Source organism: Lissotriton vulgaris, chromosome 6, assembly GCF_964263255.1.
Source record: "Lissotriton vulgaris chromosome 6, aLisVul1.2, whole genome shotgun sequence".
Taxonomy (NCBI): domain Eukaryota; kingdom Metazoa; phylum Chordata; class Amphibia; order Caudata; family Salamandridae; genus Lissotriton; species Lissotriton vulgaris.
The window spans coordinates 1,899,910,925-1,899,933,872 of record NC_141694.1 but is presented as its reverse complement, the minus strand read 5'-3'; the positions used below and the strand labels follow the sequence as shown (position 1 = coordinate 1,899,933,872).

The 22,948-nt window shown below is 45.5% G+C and overlaps 1 pseudogene across 1 annotated transcript in view; it reads left to right on the top strand.

Moving 5' to 3' along the window:
- Positions 1-18,736: 18,736 nt before the first annotated feature.
- The window catches only part of LOC147709837 (uncharacterized), a 128,152-nt pseudogene continuing 123,940 nt past the window's right edge, over positions 18,737-22,948 (top strand). The window contains exon 1 of the transcript XR_015296740.1: positions 18,737-18,847. The product of XR_015296740.1 is annotated as an uncharacterized LOC147709837 (transcript). The remainder of the gene's footprint in view (positions 18,848-22,948) is intronic.

Below are 22,948 nucleotides of genomic sequence, written 5' to 3'. Positions count from 1 at the left end.
TGTTTTTTGCAATTTTCACCCCGAGTGGGCTGGGTATGCTCAGACGTGAGTCCCAGGCACTCCACATCACTGGAGTCAAGCTATCCAGGCTGAAGAAGGCTGATAGCCAGAAACCGGTCCTTGGATGCTTGATTCCGGTCTAGGAAAGACATGGCTTGGTAGTTCGGGCTGGACTGTTCCCATGAGGCACAGGGTCAAGGCTGATTTGCATATAGCCATTGTCTGACCTAGGGTGGTGTGGAGTGCAAAAAACATGATGGATTTAGACCCAGATCTTTGTACTGGGGTGAATGTAAGACATTGTTTTGCATTCTGTCCATCAACTGTGTTTTTTGCAATTTTCACCCCGAGTGGGCTGGGTATGCTCAGACGTGAGTCCCAGGCACTCCACATCACTGGAGTCAAGCTATCCAGGCTGAAGAAGGCTGATAGCCAGAAACCGGTCCTTGGATGCTTGATTCCGGTCTAGGAAAGACATGGCTTAGTAGTTTGGGCTGGACTGCTCCCATGAGGCACAGGGTCAAGGCTGATTTGCATATAGCCATTGTCTGGCCTAGGGTGGTGTGGAGTGCAAAAAAACAATGGATTTAGGCCCAGATCTTTGTACTGGAGTGAATGTAAGACATTGTTCTGCATTCTGTCCATCAACTGTGTTTTTTGCAATTTTCACCCCGAGTGGGCTGGGTATGCTCAGACGTGTCCCAGGCACTCCACATCACTGGAGTCAAGCTATCCAAGCTGAAGAAGGCTGATAGCCAGAAACCGATCCTTGGATGCTTGATTCCGGTCTAGGAAAGACATGGCTTGGTAGTTCGGGCTGGACTGTTACTATGAGGCACAGGGTCAAGGCTGATTTGCATATAGCCATTGTCTGACCTAGGGTGTTGTGGAGTGCAAAAAAACGATGGATTTAGGCCCAGATCTTTGTACTGGGGTGAATGTAAGACATTGTTCTGCATTCTGTCCATCAACTGTGTTTTTTGCAATTTTCACTCCGAGTGGGCTGGGTATGCTCAGACGTGAGTCCCAGGCACTCCACATCATTGGAGTCAAGCTATCCAGGCTGAAGAAGGCTGATAGCCAGAAACCGGTCCTTGGATGCTTGATTCCGGTCTAGGAAAGACATGGCTTGGTAGTTCGGGCTGGACTGTTCCCATGAGGCACAGGGTCAAGGCTGATTTGCATATAGATATTGTCTGACCTAGGGTGGTGTGGAGTGCAAACAAACGATGGATTTAGGCCCATATCTTTGTACTGGGAAGAATGTAAGACATTGTTCTGCATTCTCTCCATCAACTGTGTTTTTTGCAATTTTCACCCCAAGTGGGCTGGGTATGCTCAGACGTGAGTCCCAGGCACTCCACATCACTGGAGTCAAGCTATCCAGCTGAAGAAGTCTGATAGCCAGAAACCGGTCTTTGGATGCTTTATTCCGGTCTAGGAAAGACATGGCTTGGTAGTTATGGCTGGACTGTTACTATGAGGCACAGGGTCAAGGCTGATTTGCATATAGCCATTGTCTGACCTAGGGTGTTGTGGGGTGCAAAGAAACGATGGATTTAGGCCCAGATCTTTGTACTGGGGTGAATGTAAGACATTGTTCTGCATTCTGTCCATCAACTGTGTTTTTTGCAATTTTCACCCCGAGTGGTCTGGGTATGCTCAGACGTGAGTCCCAGGCACTCCACATCACTGGAGTCAAGCTATCCAGCTGAAGAAGGCTGATAGCCAGAAACCGGTCCTTGGATGCTTGATTCCGGTCTAGGAAAGACGTGGCTTGGTAGTTCGGGCTGGACTGTTCCCATGAGGCACAGGGTCAAGGCTGATTTGCATATAGCCATTGTCTGACCTAGGGTGGTTTGGAGTGCAAAAAAATGATGGATTTAGGCCCAGATCTTTGTACTGGGGTCAATGTAAGACATTGTTCTGCATTCTGTCCATCAACTGTGTTTTTTGCAATTTTCACCCCGAGTGGACTGGGTATGCTCAGACGTGAGTCCCAGGCACTCCACATCACTGGAGTCAAGCTATCCAGGCTGAAGAAGGCTGATAGCCAGAAACCGGTCCTTGGATGCTTGATTCCGGTCTAGGAAAGACATGGCTTGGTAGTTCGGGCTGGACTGTTCCCATGAGGCACAGGGTCAAGGCTGATTTGCATATAGCCATTGTCTGACCTAGGGTGGTGTGGAGTGCAAAAAAACGATGGATTTAGGCCCAGATCTTTGTACTGGGGTGAATGTAAGACATTGTTCTGCATTCTGTCCATCAACTGTGTTTTTTGCAATTTTCACCCCGAGTGGGCTGGGTATGCTCAGACGTGAGTCCCAGGCACTCCACATCACTGGAGTCAAGCTATCCAGGCTGAAGAAGGCTGATAGCCAGAAACCGGTCCTTGGGTGCTTGATTCCGGTCTAGGAAAGACCTGGCTTGGTAGTTCGGGCTGGACTGTTCCCATGAGGCACAGGGTCAATGCTGATTTGCATATAGCCATTGTCTGACCTAGGCTGGTCTGGAGTGCACAAAAACAATGGATTTAGGCCCAGATCTTTGTACTATGGTGAATATAAGACATTGTTCTGCGCTCTGTCCATCAACTGTTTTTTGGAATGGAACAATCAAGTCAAGATTGGGAAAGATGTATGAATCTACCCGATTGGAGTGGCCCGATGCCTTTGGTACTGATGGGACTCAGAAGTATTCCAGATCAGAACACAGGCTTGAGTCCACATGAAATTCTGATGGGAAGAGCAATGAGGCAGGCATGGGTGCCAGGACACAAACTGATTAATATATCTGATGACTTAGTACTGGAGTACTGCAAAGAACTGGCTGACCAAGTGCGTTCTATCTCTCACCAGGTTGGGTTAGACGCAGTCGCCAGACAAGCCACACCAGCACATGATCTGAATCCTGGTGATTGGGTAGTGTTAAAGAAACATACACGAAAATCTTGCCTAGCACCGAGGTTGGGAAAACCACACCAAGTGATCCTGGTTACCATCACAGCTGTAAAGTGTGCAGGAGTTCCACACTGGATCCACGCCAGTCATACTAAAAGAGTGACAGAGCCTGAAGAGACTGGGGCTGAAGGTTGTGCAGCTGAGGGGTCTCAAGACGTTGATCTCGAAGTAGTTGATGATGAGCAACCGAGCAACAGACAAGATGAATGGATTCCGGTAGTTGAGGTTGGTAGGAGGTAGAAGAAAGAGAAACAAACCAAAGACAAACTTAGCAATTACCTGAACAAGGCCAGAATAGCAACCAGGCAGAAGAAACAGAAATAAGACCTGGACCTAGTTAGATAGAGAGGGAAACCAGAGAAAACAGTGAAACAGATGTGCCACAACTGAATGAAAATAAAAGAGCATTGGAAGAAGAGCAGAGCACAGTGCCAGCTAAAAGACTCAGAAAGGGAGACAAGTGGCCAAGATTCGTAAAAAGATTGAAATTGCGCCTTAAAACAATAAATGAAGAGCCTGAGCAAGTACATGAGATATCAAGTCAAACTGGCAAATCCACAGCACCTCTGAGAAGAAGAAGCTCACGTTTAAAAAGACTGAATAAGAAGTTTAAAGGCCCTGAATGAACCTACATCATCCTTGAAGATTTTGAAAATTTAGAAATAAGTGACGAGAGTGATGACGAATTGATCAAACTGACGAAGAAGTGAGGCCAACTTGAGAAGTATACAGACTAAATACTGTGTGAAAGTTACAAAGAGGGGTTGAGACACCTTTAAAGTCGATAATGGCTGATTCGAGTGTTGCTCGAAGACGGAAACTAAATTGCTTGAGAACCTGTTGCAGAATATGCATATATAGTGTAGCAATAGTGGTTATAGTATGGATAGGATTAACCGTAGCTATTCCATATCTAATGAATCAACATATGTTAAATAACACTAGTATAGCTGATAAGGTAGATACACCTGAGAAGACTGAGATACATGAGACAGCACTTAGTATTAAACAACATAAGGTAGATTTAGAAGCATCAGATGAGGAGGACTTACATTATAGTAGAGTAAAGAATAGAACAATTTAAATGTATTTGCTAACCTTTTAGTACACTATGTAGAAGCTATGGAAATCAATGACTGTTATTTCTGTACGAAATTACTTCTTTAGCTGAGGGTGTCACTTACCACCACTTGCCCTTGACATATGCTATGTCATGTAGTGTTTTAGCTAGTCTCTTTTATAAGAAAAGACCTTTACAATACTATTATTCAAATTCAGATGTGATATTTTCAGAGTTGCCTATTAGAGGTAACCTAAATCCTGTACATACTAAAAGTGATGTAACGCGTTATATGGGTGAATACTTCCTGACTGAAAACACAATAGATATAGCTAAAGCTCACAAGAATAATCTAACCTGCCTTTTACATGAAAAAGAAAAGATATTTTTGAATTAAGTTGAGAAAAGGAGACAAGATTTCCAAAAGAAAGCTAGGGAAACACAAAAACAAGGTTCCTAAATGGGCTGAAAATATGGGGTTTACTTCAAATGGCAAGACCCATGCTGCTATGTTGCTGGATTTTGAAAAGAAAGGGAAACTCTGTCTCCATAGAGAGAGAACGAGTTATTACAACAATGTATTCATTGGTTCCAGTGAATGTAAGCAAACTTATAAGGTAATTGGGGGTTGGGGTTTCAAAGATGGAACTGAACCTGTATTGCAAATTATCAACAGTGGTTGATCGCTTATAAACTGACACTGCTGGAGGATTCTTGATGATCAATACCGAACTGGTTGCGATCAGATCAATGGTTTTACAAAATCGACTTGCTCTTGACACATTATTAGCAAAAGAGGGCGGAGTCTGTAGAATGCTGAAGGTGCAACATTGTTGCACTTACATACCAGATAAAAGTGTGATAAAAGATGTGAGGAATATTACTAATTTGGAAAAGGAACTCAAACCACTCGAGGTTGATAGTGCCTGGAAGAGACTAATAGATGGTCTCTTCTCAATAGGTAGCTGGTTTACTAATGTAGGTAAAACATTTGTAGGTAAAATACTGAATCCAATGGCAGGAGTATCTCTCCTGATTTTCAGAATCATGCTCTGTTGCAAATGCCGCAAACACAAAAGAACTTTTACAGTAAATAAGAAAGGGAAAAAGAGAAATATTGATGAGGTAGAATTAGAAGAGCTGAATGGAAATATATATAAGAAAATTAAAAGATTCCACATGAATAATGTGAAACGACCAAACAAGTAGTTTGAAGAAATTGAATTGGGTGATAGGTGAAAAGTTGCCATCTGTTTTCATTAATTAGTGATGATATAAAATATCATCAAAGAGGGGATTGATGAAGCAAGAATATACATGCTTTGCGACTTGCTTAGTCAAGAATCTTCAAAGTAATTATTAATGTATTAACAAACATGTTTTGTGTACTAAAATTGCATCACATTACACGTTAGGTATCTAAGTGACGCTTGCCAACATGCTTTCCTAATGTTAATACGCTTGCATCTAAAATGGCTGCTGCCATGCTGGTTTTCATCTGCGCATGCGTCCGTAATACTCATGTGACTTAACGTACTAACCATTCTGGAGGAAAACTCTCGCTTCTGCGCAATCTTGCCTCTAACGTTTAACCATAGGAAGCTTGCATAGCTGCCTGCGCTAAGATTGTCTGTCTTGCCTAACCAACTAAAATGCAATAGTAACTGGATTTAAATGGGATCAGTGTAGTAATAAGTGGTATACATTGCATACATGTATTCTTTGTCTAAAACTGTTCTTTTCTATTCTTACATGTATCCAAATTCATGATGACATGCTGTACTGACAAACTCCATCTTTGGTGGCACTGAGTGTGCGCGAAAAGCATCAATGTCCCTGAAACTTCAACTTTTGGACGCCTTCCAAAGGACAATGTGCTAGAAGATGCTCGTGGGAATTACACCTTGACCCACAATGAATTGACTGAACTCAATGAAATTAGTTACTTTTCTGAGCATGCTCAGATGACCAAAAAGACGCAATGTGAACTTGGAAAATGGGCGTATTTATAGAATGAATATTAAGAAGGACATGTAACAAATTTGTGTGGTGTGATGACCTCTCCTCATTCCTTGTCCAATCAAATTTGGGGATCTTGACATCTGCAACAATGGGGGGTGGTACATTGCCCCGAAAAATAGTATAACTAGGGTGGGCTTAGTTAGTTAGTTGTCCGACTAGTCCGAATAGCTGACCTGTCACTGACCCAACGCACTCAATAGGTACCGGGAGCAGAGGTGCTGGCGGAGCACTCTGTCAGAAGATTCAAAACCCAGATCGGGGTTTGGAGAACCTAAGTGCTGGTGAAGCACTTTGACAGTGGACTTCGAAATTTCCCTGGGGATTTGGCTGTTAGCTGCAGAGAGGAGTAACGCTGATGCTGCAACTTTAACTGCGGGTGTTGGTCGTAGTCCTTGGTTGTTCCGTCCTGATCCAATTTGGCAGTACCTGTCCTGTTTCTTTTGGTATGCACCTGCTTACCTTGCTGGCATCCTTCTCGGGGTCCTGTCCTCATTCCTGCCCATGGTCCGGGTTGGATTTCCTTGCACCACTTAGGTAATTATAGTAGGGCTTGTTCGCTACACCTACACTGCGTTATTTGATATTTCTATGCCTAACGACTTTTCCTTCTATTTCATTGCAATTATCATTCTAATATACATCTTAATTGATAATGAATTATTTAAAAATATTATGGTTTCATATATTCAAAAATTTACCTTAGATAAAGGTTTTCAAAACTTCCAGAGTCTGTGATTATTATATGAGTGCAAATGTTATTTTTCCTACCTATCTTTCAACTAACACTCTGATCCTGTTGGACTCTAGGTACCGGAGACAAGATTGGTAAGTTAATGGTATAGGTCCAAATGTTAGGATATCAACTGATGTCGAGTTTGTAGCGTGGGTTACCTTGTTAGACTCATAAGGGCCCAGCTGAGTATGTCTGGTGACCCGCGCGCTCTATCAGCAGGATATTCCACTGTGGGTGTTCCACTGAACAATACTATTCACTTTTATTACTTTTGCCCAGGACCACCTCTAACCAAAGGGGAAAGAAGGAGATTCACTCACTAGTACAGTGCATGCCCGCAGCAGCACATGACCAACCCCTCACCAAGACCTGCCCTTCTGAAGAAATCAAAGTATAATATACATCAAAGGTGACCAAGCACTGAGCTGCAACTTGCCATGCAAGAAAGCTCTCTACAGTGAGTAGAAGATGTGTTTGCTTACATGTAGCATCATGCATTGGAAATGGCTAGGACAGTCTTGCCAGAACCAGTGTGAAACTCAATACCATGTTAATCTTTTGAGCTCATGGTGCTTACGGTTTGTTCTAGGCCAGTCATTGCTTTGGCAGTGACAGTAACATTTTTAGGGCCTTGCCTTCCTCCCAGTCCCATCCTCCCTTACCGCTTAGAAGGAGCACCTCTGCATCATACAGTACTTGAGGCGGTATCATGGCTTCGTATGCTTTTAGCATCGGTTTATGTCACATATCCCTATAGTTTTTATTGAATTTTTTCAGGCCACAAATGGAGGAAGATGCTTTTGCGTTTTGGTGTTCCAAGTGTATGTCCCATTTTAAAGAGGATTCAAAACAAAGACCAAGGTATTTATATTCTTTTACCGTTTCTAATTTTATTTTATCTAGGTACCAGCTAAAACTCTTGGTCCCTTTTCCAAAGCGCATGATCTTTGTTTTTTCCATATTTACTAACAGCATTTTATCTTTACAATAATCAAGGAATGCGTTTAGTTTTCTTTGAAGCCCGAGCTCTGTCAGGTCAGTGATCACAAGGTCATCTGCATACAGCAGACATGAGACCTTTCTGTTATTCATTCTCGGGCTCGCGCTTCTTTCCACTTCTAGGGCTGCTGGCAGGTCCGCTAGAAATATTGAAAAGAGGAGCAGAGCTAAGACGCAGCCCTGTCTCAGCCCATTCCCTATTTCAATTTTCTTTGTCAGTGCCCCTTGTGTATCTTTAATGACTTGGGCCCAATTTCCTCTATGCAATTCTTTCAGGATTTCAAGTAAGCATGCCGAGATTTCATATTTGATCAGGCACTCCCATAGTTTCCCCCGATCCACCGAATCAAAGGCTGCCCAGAAGTCGACAAAACAACAAAACAGGTTCCCCTTTTGTTCTATTGACTTCCGGGCAAGGGCCCACAGAGCGTAGCAGTGATCCACGGTAGAGTGCCCTTCTTTGAAACCCCCCTGTTCTACTGGGATAATTGAGTTCCCTTCTACCCAGTCCTTTAGTTTGCCCAGCACTATTTTCGCCAATATCTTCTCCCCAATATCCAATAGATTAATTAATCTATAATTTTTCGGGTTGTTCATCTCCTCTTTCTTTCTTATGGATGGGCCTTATTATAGCTCCCTTCCAGTTATCGGGGAGTTTACCAGTGTCTAGAATGACTTCAAACTTATTTGCATAAAATTCCGCCCACCAATCTACATGGGTTTTAATTATCTGAGCCGGGAGGTTATCTGGGCCTGCCGCTCTTGTGAGGTTCAAACCCTTTATCGTCTTTTTAACCTCTTGGACAGAAAAAACGGGTTTTATATCTGCTACCAGACCGCTCCGCTCTGTGTACAGATTTTCTTCCTGGTCTTTCCCTGGGCTATACAAATCTTGTAGACACTCCTCCCATGCTGCCTCTTCTACTATGCAATTCATTTTCCCTGGTTGGCGATCTGCTGCTGAGTGGACTAACTGCCAAAAATGGCGCAAGTTCTTGGTTTCAATTGCCTCAAGTAATTTTAGCCAGCATCCCTCTTTAAATTCCCTTTTTGCCCTTCTGATAAGCATGTTATATTCTCTTTTTAGGCCCACTAGGATGTTTACGGTATCTTGGTCTCTCTTTAGCTGGTAGCGGCGGGTCATTCTCCTAACTTCCCTTTTTTTCTCCTGACATTCCCTTGTAAACCATCCCGTGGGTTTCTCTGTCTTCAAACCTTGCACTTTGTTTTTATTTTTGCCTCTAGTTATATTATTTAGTCATTTACTAAGAGTTGGAACCACCTCCTCAATTTTCCTATATACCATTCAAGGTTTCGACCCCTTGCTGCCTTCAGGTCTAGGTTCTGCTGTAGTTTTATTAATCTGGCTACATATTCTTCCAGGAGCCTAGTTGTGCTGCGTCTGGGATAGTCCACTTCTTGCACCATTACCTTAGGGCCAGATTCAAAGTGCAGATCCGAGATCTCCAAGGCTACCACGTTATGGTCACTTCCTTCTCTATTCACAATCCTGAATCCCGAAATGAATCTAAAATTCCAAGGTGTGGTAAAGGCATAATCTATGGGGCAGATTTGTGACCCTGGTTTAAATGTTTTTTTGGCGGGGCAGTCTAACTGGCATTTTCCATTTAAACAGAACAGGTTTTTAGTTCCCAGGAAGTTTCCCAACTGCCTATCTTTAGCACCAGATATACATTCAGGGAAAGTTGCTTGTGGTATTTCATAGGCCTCCAATACATCTAGAACCCGACGATCTACATTTTCAGGGTGTAGTTTATGATTAAAATCGCCCACCAGAATAAACGTATAACTGCAGCATTTTTCACAAAGGTAATCCATACCCTCCTTAAAGAGAACCATTTCCACTGCATATTGCTCTATGGTGGCCCATTGCATGTACACATTTATCATTAAAAGCGTATAGCAGTATTCTACATACCAACATCCATTTACATTTCACATTTATTTCAGTTACTTTCTTCATGATCTTAGTCGAAACCAGGGTCATGATTCCACCAGCAGATCGCCCGAATCTACATTTCTTTGCAGGTCGATTTAGCTGGTAGAAACCATCAAAAATCAGGGTCTTGCCATATAGCCAAGTCTCCTGTATGCACATAATTTCTGTAATTTCCCCCAGTTCCCTTATAATTTTTTGTTTCAGGTCATTTCCTAGGCCATTTATATTCCAGGAGATTAGCCTTATGCTATGTGGCATACCTTTTCCCTATTCGATATCATCTAGCCAACCTTCCTCCCCGCGGTCTTTAACATAATTTGATGAGGGTCCTGCCTGCTCAGGCTCCTTACTCCAGTTTCCCCACCCATGTGACACCTCTGAGTTGTTTACAACTATTTTTATGTTTCCTAGTGGGATTTCCTCCTCATCGTCCTGGACACATATCCTAACCGGTCTCTTTCCTAACCCTGCGTGGCATTTTAAAAAATTGTTTCCTTGCCAGCCCTTTCCTTCTACTTCTAATGAAACTTCCTTCTCATTTAGTAGGCGAATGTCTTCCTTTTGTAACTCGTTTGCTGCCTTCTCGATCGTGTCTTTTACCAGGTTTGAATACAACGTGATTCTAGTGATCTACTTTCCTTCTTTATTTTGTCTAAAACCCACTACCCTGATGTCCCTCGTTCCTATCGCTTTCAACTTCTGGCATTTGGAAAAGCCTTGCAAGAGTAGTGACCTATTAAGGGCCTGCCTCTTGCCTAGCTTTTTTCCCCCTGTCCTTAACGGGATTTGTTCGAGGTATAGCCCCATATTGTCATTTTCGTCTTTCCTTGGCCTGATGGGAAATGACAGTTCATTCGTAACGGCCTTTTCTGCCTGGATATAGGGTCTGTTTACTTTCACCTCCCGTGTTACCCAAGCCTCCAAATTTCCTCCCAGTTGCTTCTCCCCCCCCCCCTTATCTGGCCTTTGGGTTTGTTGTCTACCGTCTTCTTCTGGGGTTTGGGTTTAATAGGTGGGCATACACCTTTTCCCTGCCGTTTTGTATTGTTCGATTTTGGGATACTCATCTGGGGGTTGAGATCCTTTTTTTCCTTTCCTATAATTCTGTCTTCCTCTTCCGTCACCACTACTTCCTCCAGGGAGGCGCTTACCTTCCTTGCTGGTTTAATTCCTGCACCTCTTACTCTATTTATTAGCCCACGTCTTGTCTGCTCTGCCTTCTTATTATCCTCATTGGCCACTTTGAGATATATATCTGGTGACCCTCCTTAAGTTGTATTTCGGTTTGAGGCAGGGCTTCCCCCCGCGGGGCAGGGTCATAGTTTGGGGTTTTGCCTGACATACTTGGTAAGTGCTCATTTCCCTATGGGTGTTTTGCGGTTTCTCATTGTACCTCCCTTTGGGTCAGGGATTTGTCTTATCATGCTTGGCATATATGATTTAATCCCCGCAGCTCCCCCTCTATGTTAGCAAGATATGTTTTCTGAGTTTTTAAAATAGAGTTATTAGACAAGGTGACCTCTAAGAGTCCTTGCAAGGTTCTTTGTAACATTAACATTAGGTCCAGCATTGATGTAGCTGACAGTGATGAAATATCGCGATTAGGTTCGGGGTTTAATTCAGATGTTTTATCCGATTCCGCACAGGGTCTTGAGCTGGTGTTTCTGGCTTCCGATGGGCATTTATTTTTGCTCCTATTTTGACTTGACCTTTCCTTCGGGGAGGATTCTTCTCCTTTCTCCATCCCTAACCGGGGTATCGAGCTGTCCAGTGGTATCGGCCTCCCTCCAAATCATAGGAGAAAAGTATACGTGGTGAAGATGACAGACGTGACGAGATTAAGCCCCCCTGATCTAATAAGAGCTGTAGTGATTGATTGGCCAAATTGAGGGAATTGGACACATGTGTCTCCAGGGGTAGGGATACCCCAGCGTTCTTCTCCCCCTCTTGACTTCCATTCAGGGATGCCACTTTGCTTGCTGTAATGTCTATGTCTTTTACAGGTGTAAACACCTTTTTAAAATGTTTCCCCATAAACTCCTTTATTGAGTTTGACGCTGCGCTACCCGGGGTTTTGGCCACCACCTTTGGTTTTTTTGCTCCTTTCCTTTTAGCTTTCGGTGTTATTTCAAGGCACTCACTGCTCTCTTCCAAATAGCCCCGGCTTGCCACATTTGCGTTTGCTATGTTGGGTCTTGATCTCAAGTTGAGTTCTATCAATTTTTTCCCTTTTTTTGTGGCCATGATTGACTTACTCCCAGCGCTGTTCGGGAGAAGAAACAGTTAAACAGCGAAGTTGCATTCCGCGCTATAGCCACCATGCCGTCCTCTCACTTACCTGTGTGTCTGTCAGATCAAGTGCCATGCCCCACGTGCCCCACCGATCCGACAATTAGATAAGGAGCAGGGAGGCCCCCGTGCCCCCTGGGTTTTTCGTCTCTTTCCTCCTTTTTCCTCCTAGTTTGCCACCTGTTTCCTCCTTGTTTGCCAAGTTGCTGCGTTGCCTTTTTCTACTTAGAGCGTGCTTTTATGCACAGTCCGCTCTACTCACGGCACTCTCGGTGCAGTAATGTATAACCTCCCCAATGTGATTGAAAAATGTCTTAATAGAATCCATAAATATATGGTTAAAAAATAATAACAATTATAAAAGCGTTTTTAGTTGGAATCTTCTGCTACTTCATGCTGGAGCATGTGTTAATGCACAACAACCTGAACCAGCAATCAGCTGTTACTACTAATAACAATGCTTCACTGTTTATGATTTTCTGGAAACACATATACATTTGAACACTTAGAAAGCCAGTGTTCTAAGCCCTCTGTGATCTATGAGTTATGCACACCTAGACAGCCCAAAAGAGTCTTCCAGGCTGAATGTACTCCCTCCCGCTGCTTTACATGAGCAGCACTTACAGACTCCAAGCACTTCCAATTAATTTTGAAAGGGGGCTTTACCGCACTTTTCAGCAGAGCTAAAATATTTCCATAAGTAAAGTACCACTTCTAAGTAGCAGAATAAACTGTCAAAAGGAGTGGTCTTCCAGCTTGTAGGCAATAATGGCCTTTGCATACTTTTGACATACAAACCCTGTATGGCCACCAGCTTTGTCCATAAAATGTTTGATTGTTGCCCGGTTTGTCCAAGGCCAATGCCAATCTCTGCAGGACCTTCTCAACTCTGTGCCCCTTCATCTTCATCTTCTAGGATATTTGCAGTGCCATTTTAGGACTTAAAGGGATCAGGCTTCCTCAATCTGTTCTGCCCATATTTACCAAACCTTCCTGAAAGGATAGATAATTCTACACAAGCAAGTCTTGAGGAATAAATCTCCTCCCTCTATTTGACATCTGAGGCAGGATGGGCCAGGGCTATGCTGTGTTCACCACAGCTGTGGTGGGGTTAAAGGAGCCCTATGAAAATAAGTAATTTGAATGGCATTATACAATACCCGGTAGAAAGCGCACCTTCTCTAGCCATCCTCTGCGTGAAAGAGAACATCTTCCAGGGCCCCAGATCCCCCTCACAGGCTACCCACAGCTTATTGAACGTGTCTGGGATATATAGGATGACAACTTTGTTTATTGCAGATATTGCGCCGCTCTGTGGTAATTGTAAAATAGCAATTTTGGCCTCTAGTAAACTAAAGGTGGGAACCTTTTCAATGCTGGGCAAATATAGTATGATGTCACGTCGGAGCTGCAGATAGCAAATGAACGGTCCTTGCAAGAGTACAATTTTCTCACTTTTCTCTGCAAATATATTACCTAGTGTGGAGTAGAGATATCATCTAGAGTAGAGCAAAGATTGCCCTATTCTTTAAAACCTTTTATTTATTTATTTATTTAATGTATTTATTTAAACCATTTATTGAGCGTGGCTGTCACCTGGCAGGTATCCTGGCGCTGGAAGCTACTCCTGGGTTTTTAGGCAGGGGGGGGGGGGTGAACTAAGGGCAAGCGGGCTTAGAGGGGTGGGGGGGAAGAGCCATGTTTTGATTCGCTTCCTGAAGGGTAGGAGATGAGGGATTTGACGAATATCGGCCGGCAGACTGTTCCAGAGCTTGGCCGCAGCCACTCTGAAGGATCTTCCGCCGGTCCTGGCCTTCTTGCATCTGGGTACTTTCACAAGGCAGGCGGTTGCGGACCTAAGTGTTCTGGTGGGGGTGTACCACGAGAACAGACGTTGAAGAGGTCTAGGTCCTGCGCCGTGTAGTGCCTTGAAGACCAAGCAAAGGGCCTTGAAGGCAATGCGCTGCTTCAAAGGCAGCCAGTGCAGCTCGGCCAAGGCAGCAGTGGCCGAGGATCTCCTGGTCCAACCAAGAGCCAGTTTGGCTGCTGCCGACTGAACTCGTTGGAGTCTGTCCAGCAGTGTCGCAGGGGATTCAAACAGGAGGGCATTACAGTAGTCAAGGCGACTAAGAATAGTGCACCTGACTATCAATGCTCGGGCTGAAGGTGGTAGTAGAGGCAGGACTTTGCGCAGCGAGCGCATAAGGGCTGAGCAGGTGGCGACTGTTCTTGAAACCTGCGTTTCCATGCTCAGTTGGTGATTTAGCATGACGCCCAAATTGCGAACACTGGTAACAGGTAGCGGGTTGTTAGAGTTTTCCGGGGGCCAGAACTCAGCAGGCAGAGGGCGGGGTATGCGGCTCGCGGGACAGAACAGAACCTCGGTTTTTGAGGAGTTGAACTGGAGGGAGTTCCGGTGTAACCAGCCTGCGGTGTCTCTTAGGCAGTTATGGAAGGCTTCTAAAGAGATGGAATCTTCGCCCTCCCAAGAGAAAAGGAGCTGGGTATCGTCCGCATAGTTTACTGTGGTCATATTGTGCGATTTAATTAATGTGACCAGTGGTTTCAAGTAAACATTGAAAAGAATCGGACTGATGGAGGAGCCCTGGGGAACACAGTGAGGGACAGGGGAGAAGACCGATTGGAAAGGGGGAAGGGATACAGCCTGTTTTCTGTCACTGAGATATGAATGAAACCAGAGCAGGGCCGTACCATCGATCCCTGCCTCTCTCAGCCTCTCAAGCAAGGTCCATGATTGACAGTATCGAATGCGGCAGACAGGTCTAATAGGATCAAGGCCACAGCTTGGCCCCTGTCTGCACGCATTCGAAGCTCTTCCATGGCAGTGAGCACTGCAGTTTCAGTGCCATGGGCTGGGCGAAACCCAAATTGGAATTCGTCCAGAACGTGGTGCTGCTCGAGGTGGGTTGAGAGGCAATTGCTGACCCAACGTTCAAGCACCTTCGCCGGATATGGCAGAAGTGATATGGGGCGGAAATTGGACAAGCATTCTGGATTCAGCGTAGGTTTCTTTAGTAGCGAGGTGATGAGCGCTTGCTTCCAGGGGATGGGAACGAAACCACAGCTGAGAGATTGATTGCAGATCATCCGGAGGGTGTGGAATAACTCGTGCCCGCATGCTTTCCAGATTTTCGGGGGCAAGGGGTCAAGGGGGGATCCCGAGGTGATGCCCAGTGCCAATTTCTCAAATTCTGCTTGAGAGATCAGGGGGAAAGCCAGGAGACTATTCATAGGAGGGCACGCTGACCTCGGAGAATCAGAGTTGGTGGAGCCAGCTCCGGGGGGGAATGGGTGGTTATGTGACGGGGGCGTTGCCAGATTGTTGATGATAGTCTCAATTTTGTCGGTAAAAAACTGAGCAAGGTTGTCACAGAGGGTCTGAGATGGGGGAATGGAGTTCTTGACGCAGTCAGGATGTATAATATTATCCAATGTTTTTGGAAAATGGAATATGAGTAATAAAGACAATTGTAAAATATTGAGTATTTTAATGTGGAGATAATTTTGTGATTTTCATTACTACTAAGGCTCCCCCTTTTAATTTTTATTGATATTTGCAGAAATATAGAGACAGAAAATAATGTGTGTTCTGTCTGTATTTTTTTTTTAACTTTATTTAAGATTTTACATATTAACATAGCACAGGTGTACATTGCGAGACCGACAGAACGATGATATAGTCATGTATTTTGTGGTTACAGTTCAAGACAGTGCCCTATTCACGGTCGTCCCCCTGCTCCATTGTCTATAGCCAAGTATTAAGGGCATTTAAACCGCCTCCCCTTCAGCACCCTCGGCACTTCCCCAGCCAATGCACTTGGAGAACATGACCGAAGGCCGTCGGACCAGTAGAGTCATGACAAGGCTCCCTGCAGAGCCCTAGGGCATCCTCTATTTCATCTCCGCGACACCTCATGTGCCCCCCCCCTCCTCTTCAATATTTTCCCCAGATCACCTCCTGCCCCCCCCTCTCCTCCCCCCCCCTCCCAGGGGCCCCATAGAATCCTTCCCCTTCTACCCCCCCCCCCCCCCCTTCAATACTTTCAAGGTGTCCAGTGACTCCCCTCAGCCTGGCTCTGGTTCAGCACTCTCTGGTGCTCGTGAAATCCCATCAACACAAACAGTGATGACGCTGCACTCACCCTCCCTTTTCCCCTCCCCCAGGGCACAAGTCCTAAAAAAAGAAGTGGGGGGACTCTCCAAGGTAGGCGTAGTCACAGGAAGTGACATCACGACAGGAAGTGACATCACGACAGGAAGTGACATCATGACAGGAAGTGACATCACGACAGGATGTGACATCACATGCAAGGCAGATCTATCATTTGCATATATTGCAAGATTTAACATTTGAAGCTGCTTGGTACTTAAGCCTGTGACTTAAGGTCCCTGTATGGAGGAATTAGCAGTTTACAGATAAATACAGACAGAAAACAATGTGTTTACTGTCTACTGTCTACATTTATTTGGTCATCTCCCGAAAAGGCAGATTGCATAATGAGCCTCGGGAATAGAACTGCACAGTTTTTAACACTGCCCTCTGTTGAGCACAAGTCCAATAAGAGCCTAGTTGTCTCAGCCCCTCCAGGTGACTTCCTCTGGCCTAGGAGATGTCATGGGTGTAGCCTGTAGTATGGTCATACCAAAACAAGCCAGTTGTGGCGCATAGATGCAACCTCAGTGACAACATCCTGCACCTGCCTGCACCAGCAAGCCCAGGTAACGCAGCCCGGCCCATGCCCCCTCCCTTCGTTTCCCCCCTTTAGCATCCAATCCACTCCCTGTTCCCTGCTGCCTTCTTACTCCCTCCCTCCCGACTCCTCAACCTTCCAGCACTGGCTTCATCTGCTCTCTTTCTCCACGCCACCTTTCCAATCACATTCCACCTCCCTCTTTCCTTCTCCCCCCTTATAGGACCCTCTTCAACTATCTCAGCCAGCCTGTTACCTCTGAACCCTTCCAGCTGCGACCCTACCATCTCTCACAATCACTACTTTGCCATCTCAGCATGAAGGCCTCTCTAGGGCCCCTTCCAGCTCTTCAGAGATACCTCTGTTTGTGGGTTCCAGTGTGGAACCGGCAGGTACTTAGTTCTCTAGCTCAATCCTCAATTTCTCTCTCCTCTGCACTGCAAAACGTTGACTCGACCGTCGCCTTTATGAGCATTTCCCCCATTTCTAATTCTTTCACGCCCTTGCATCCATCCATCAATCCCTCCTTCACCACTCTCCTTAACTCATCCGACTCTCTCTGCAACCCCTTGGCCTATCACCCTTCACCCTAGGTGTTTCCCTTACCCCTTAATCACTGCCTTTCAACCGCAGAAGCTGGCTGCCCTACCCAACTCTCCTCTCCCATGCATTTTATTCACGAACGAAATCTCCACAGGTCTCCCTCCTGCCTCACGTCATTTTCTCTGCCACCCAGGTGACCTCTCAGAGAACCACCCTAATAAATACACCCACGCCCTTCTCTGCCGCCCATTACTGGTCGTGCCTGTATACCAATCTACCTACAAGCAGCCTATGCGCCACAGGGAGACCCTCGGCCCTGGAGCACGCTGACGTTAACCATAGCAGGTACCTGGAGATATTAAGAGCAAGAAACCTGAGACCAGGGAACAGGTAAAAGACAAGCCGATTCCTGGAGTTAAACTTGACCTTTCACCCCTCAGAGCAGGTTTTAAGAAGCGCATTTGTTATTGTGCACGAGGATACACTAGGCCCCTTCGGTCTCCAAAAATGACCAACTAGCATATTTGTAGAGACAAGGGGTCCTGTAGTACCCGAACCGAGGAGCGTGTTGTGACATGTGTGAGTGCCCGTGCAAAACTGCGGGCGGAGGGGGGCGCAACGGGGGGCCAAGGGTTAGAGGGGGAATCATGCATTGGGAGAACAAAAATGCAAAGCACGCGTTGTCATGGCGTGCGATCTAAGCGCCTGCGATGTTTCATGCTTGGCATTAGAAATCAACGCATTGCCGTTGTAAATACGTGCGATGTGAAAGATTGCGAAGTGTTGGATTTTGCGATGTATTAACCGCGGGCCGCGATATCATGGTGCGCGATGTATGATCATACATCCGGAGGCAGGTCAGGCAGCAGGCAAGGATGGACGCGGTTTTGATGGAAAAGGGTGGACGGCGTTTTGATTTCGCAGGGTGGACGGCGTCCACCCTGGAAAACCCTCGAAAATAAGTGGGGGGATGCCGTCCACCCGCGTGGTACCCCGACTCGTGCCCTGCCCTCCCCCCTCCCCCGGTGTCTCTCCCCGGCTCTGATGACGCTGCACTCGCCCCTGCACCGGGGATCCTGCTCTGTCTGCACCAAACCCTGGGGTCAGAGGTTAAGGGTCCGGGTACCACGGGTCGTACTGCGCATGCGCAGATCCCAACGGCTGCAGGCAGGGTAGGGTACTGGTCCCTTTCGCATGCGCAAACCCCAGCGGATCACAGTCAGGATAACATGAGTCCCTCTGCGCATGCACAGATCCCTAAACGCGCTCTCGATCCCAAATAGTAGCTAAAGTCTGCGCACGCGCAGTTGTAAACTTTTGAGCTTTTCACAAACTCCCAACCCTAGTTCGGCGCATGCGCAGATCTACACTCAACCTCCATTACGCCCACTTCCCAATTAGGCTGTAGCCCGTGGGAGGCGCATGCGTAGATCTGCATTCACTACCTCCGGAAGTGACGTCCTCAGTTGCTGCAGCCCGCAGCCACTGAGTCCGACTCGCGCAAAGTTGAGCTGCAGCCCCGAGGGCGCCTCGAAGCGGAGGCTTCATCTACAGGCGCTGTGAGGCCTGGTGAGTCAGAGGGGAGGCTGAGGAGGAGGAGGAGGGGGAGGGGAGTTAGGGGTGGGGTTCTCTTCCATGTTTCCCAATCGTTCCGATCATATGAGTTTTAAAAGACGCCACCTCTGCATTTAAAAAAATAAAGAACAAAGAATACAGAATGACTCTGTATACTATTGAGGCTTTAAACTGTTTAAATAGTTGTTAGGCTGTTATTTTCCTTTGCTAAAGGTAGCAGTCACTGACAGCCAGACATCTCTCAGTCAGGCTCGGAATATGGGTTTTGGGGGCTGAACTGTCCCTGCAGCCCATGGTGCCTGCTGCGCCTGCTGTCGTAGCTAATCTCAGGGTGGAACATTAGATGGTATGTATATGTGATTAGAAGGTCATTCTGGACTGGTAGGTCGGGCGCCGGATTCCATGAGCATTGTGTGTAGAAAACTATGTGCTCGGTAGCAACCGGATGGTTTCTTTAAGGGGTAAATTATGCTATCAACTTGAGCTACATATTAGTAGTGAATTAAAGTCTAGTGCCTCTTACCTGTCTTCAGTTCGGGTAGTTTTGCAGCCTGTCAATTAGTTTGTCTCCGAGGGTTGCATTCCAATTTAATGTTGGGGAAAAAATGTGAACGTGTGCTAGTACAATGTAACTGGTGCTCATGTAAAGCGCGCTCCAATACCTTCAGGTCGATTTCGCGCTATAATCTTTACGTGACAACACAAAGAAACTCTCGTGTGCTGGGCTCCCCCGGGCCGCTGGCCGTGGTCCGTGCCGGCAGGGTTTGGGACCATCCGGGTCCATCGGTCGCATTGCAGGGCTAATCATTTTAAAAGTATTGCTGTGTTCCCAGCCCTTCTTCCAATATAATTGTGTGGCCTTCGCACTTAAAGCAACTGATGTATTGGGCTCAGCAGCACACTTCTTTTGAGCATGGCATTAACGACTCCTCGTGCTGCATGATAGTGTCCCAGCCGGGACCTGAGCATACACACACTGTTTTACAGGCGCTGCCGGTGGGATCGACTGTCCGGTTGTCTACCGCGTGGGTGCACTGCCATGGTGAGCTGCTCTCAGGAGGGAAGCAGTGTGTGAAAGCCGGTATGCGAGCCGCCGGCTGGGTCCATAGCTGTAAACCCCCCACCACGTGCTGCGAGGGCCACGCTTTGCTGCTTTTCACCAGCCAGCACGCCTTAGGGCAGGCAGCAGCTGAGCTCATGCAAACTTGATGCCACTTGCGGTCGCTAAAATCACGTACAATGTCCAGGTTACCATTGGGCAAAATGAATCTGACGACCTGACGTCACTGAACGCTAATGCAGTACGGGTATCCTAAGTAATACATGATTGTAACACTGTGTTCAGCGCTTGCAGCTGTGCCAGTCCCCAAGCCTGCCATGAACATTGCGCTGCCTTTGTAGCTTGTATGGTACATTTGAATATAGCAGCGCTCTGACTGACAGGTGAGGAGGCTATAATGCGTGACTTTGCATTTCAGTGGGGTGATGCGGATCACCACACTGAAATGCGTTAGAGTCACGCCTGATGCGTGATATTTGGCAGGACTGCGGAACATAAGGACCTAGGATTACACGCGTTACATAAAAGATACAAACAGAAAAAATTGCAAATGTACAAGATGTAATGTCACTCAAGGAAGAGATACAAATGGATATACTCGAAGTCACATAGGAATGGTAGAGAGTACAAAGGTCTACTGCATATACTAGGGATTAGAGTTATCTCTATATACATATATATACACCTAGTAGATTTTCTCAGGTCAAGACCCCCTAAAAAAACCAGGAGAGCAGAGTTCCATTAAGTGGGGTCGAAGGGGGACGCAGTCACATCACCTAGGGACGGTGGGAAGGATACAAGGTGTAATGACTGAACCACCCGGCCCGTCCACACATGCATGCACGCACACACACCCGAGGGCGGGCTCACCGAGGGTATAAATAAAAGGGCGCGCGAGACCGCACGGGGTCTTCGGCCCGTAGTAATAAAGTGAGTCTGTGTCCATCTGTGTAATTAGTGTAGGCCCGAATTAGTGGCCCAGGTTTTCCATTGCCCTGGTGACCTGCATCACAACACTGGCGATGAGGCGGGTCTGCCCCACACCTCGCCAGTGGACACAAGCTGATCCGAGACCCCGTGTCCACGGTGCTCGCACTGCATGCCCTTGAGCTGCCGCTGGGATACGGCAGCGGGTGCATAGCCCGCTCCCGGTTGCTGCCCGTACCCGCCAGGTGCACAGCTAATGAAGAGTACTTTAACAAAAGAGATGGACGACGTAGGGTATAATTTGGTGCACTCTGAGGGACAATTTCATCAATTAATCCCCTTAATTTGCACTTCTACCAGCTACTAGGGCACCGTCCAACCCCAAACTATCCAATAGGTACTCAAAGAATGAGCTGCGAGTACTAAGTTTTAGAAAGTGCAATTATTTAATCACAATTAGCACAACAAAGTCAATGATTCTAAAGCAACAGTTCTCAAAACACAATATAATTCTTGTGTTCTCAATATATTTGTTTATACTGCCAACAGACGACGCGTTTCATCCCGGAGATAGGACGTCATCAGGGCTGTGAATGTAAACACAAAATGTATATATATATATGAGTCAGGTTCCGCATCTAATAATATTTACAAGAAAAACATGAATTACATGTGTTGTTATGACACAATACAGACTAGTACCATAAGGTAAAAATATTACTGAACATTTCTGTGACATTTGCTCGAGAACAAAGAGATTGGGCGGGAATTTTTACATACAAAGTCACCAATACCGTTCTTTTACATAAAAAAATTATTTTATTACATATATTTAACATACTGGGGTAGTATGGGCAACCTGGTCGAGATTTGACTCTGTTGGCAAAAATTATGCCATAATAATTACATTCATTTATAGTCAGCACGTTGGGAAGGGCTCACCTTAAAGAACACTACTACTTCGGTGCTTCCACATCTGCAATGTTTCAATTCTTTAAATGTAGGAGGCTCCCAAGGGCAATCATACACCTTCATCAATCTAAAAGTGTAATACCATATTCTATTAGTAATAGAAATAGTTCAGCCAATCGGAGTCTGCCAACTTCCTGACTCCTAGTTACTGAGAAGCTTGGCCTTTTAATAAGAGCTTATCCTCTCTAAAACCCCATTAATATATACATTCCACAATTTCTTTTTCTCTTTCCCCAAGGATATTATATAGGCAAACATGGCCCATGGCAAGTTTATTCTAGCCTCTCCCATTACGTCACTGCGGCTTCATTCTGTCCCAACATAAATAAATGTACCTGTGAGCAAACCAGCTAATATTGTCCACATCAGTTATATCCCTTCATGACATATTTCAATTATTCGGGTATGCTTCTCCAATCATCACACATATTGTGATCAAACAGATCTTCATTTAGACTCCTCATTCGTTGAACATTATAAATCTAGGGCCCTTGCATCTCTTACTATATAAAAATATATCACCAACAGTCACTCACCCGAGTATCTAAAAAATGATTGTCTCGGCAATTTCCGTTCCAGACCTTATTTCTTCACTGCCAAAACCATATTCTAATAGGGCATAAGAAAACAAAACACGTCACACTATTAGTATTTCTCTAAATTCTCTCGTAACTATTACTCCAGACTGCATAAGACCAAAACCTTCAAGTACAATAGTAACAGACAATTTTGGAATAATGAGTTTTTTAATTGTAACAGTACGGGGGTTATATATGCCATTATGTTGGTGATATATTTTTATATAGTAAGAGATGCAAGGGCCTTAGATTTATAATGTTTAACGAATGAGGAGTCTAAATGAAGATCTGTTTGATCACAATAGGTGTGATGATTGGAGAAACATACCCGAAGAATTGAAATATGTCATGAAGGGATATATCTGATGTGGACAATATTAGCTGGTTTGCTCATAGGTACATTTATTTATGTTGGGACAGAATGAAGCCGCAGTGACGTAATGGGAGTTATGTTATGTTATGTTATGTTAGTGCTATTTGTATTGCGCACGGCTGCTCCAGCGAAGGAGCGTCCCGGCGCACCGACAAGGTGGGAACACAACACAACTGGGGAACAGA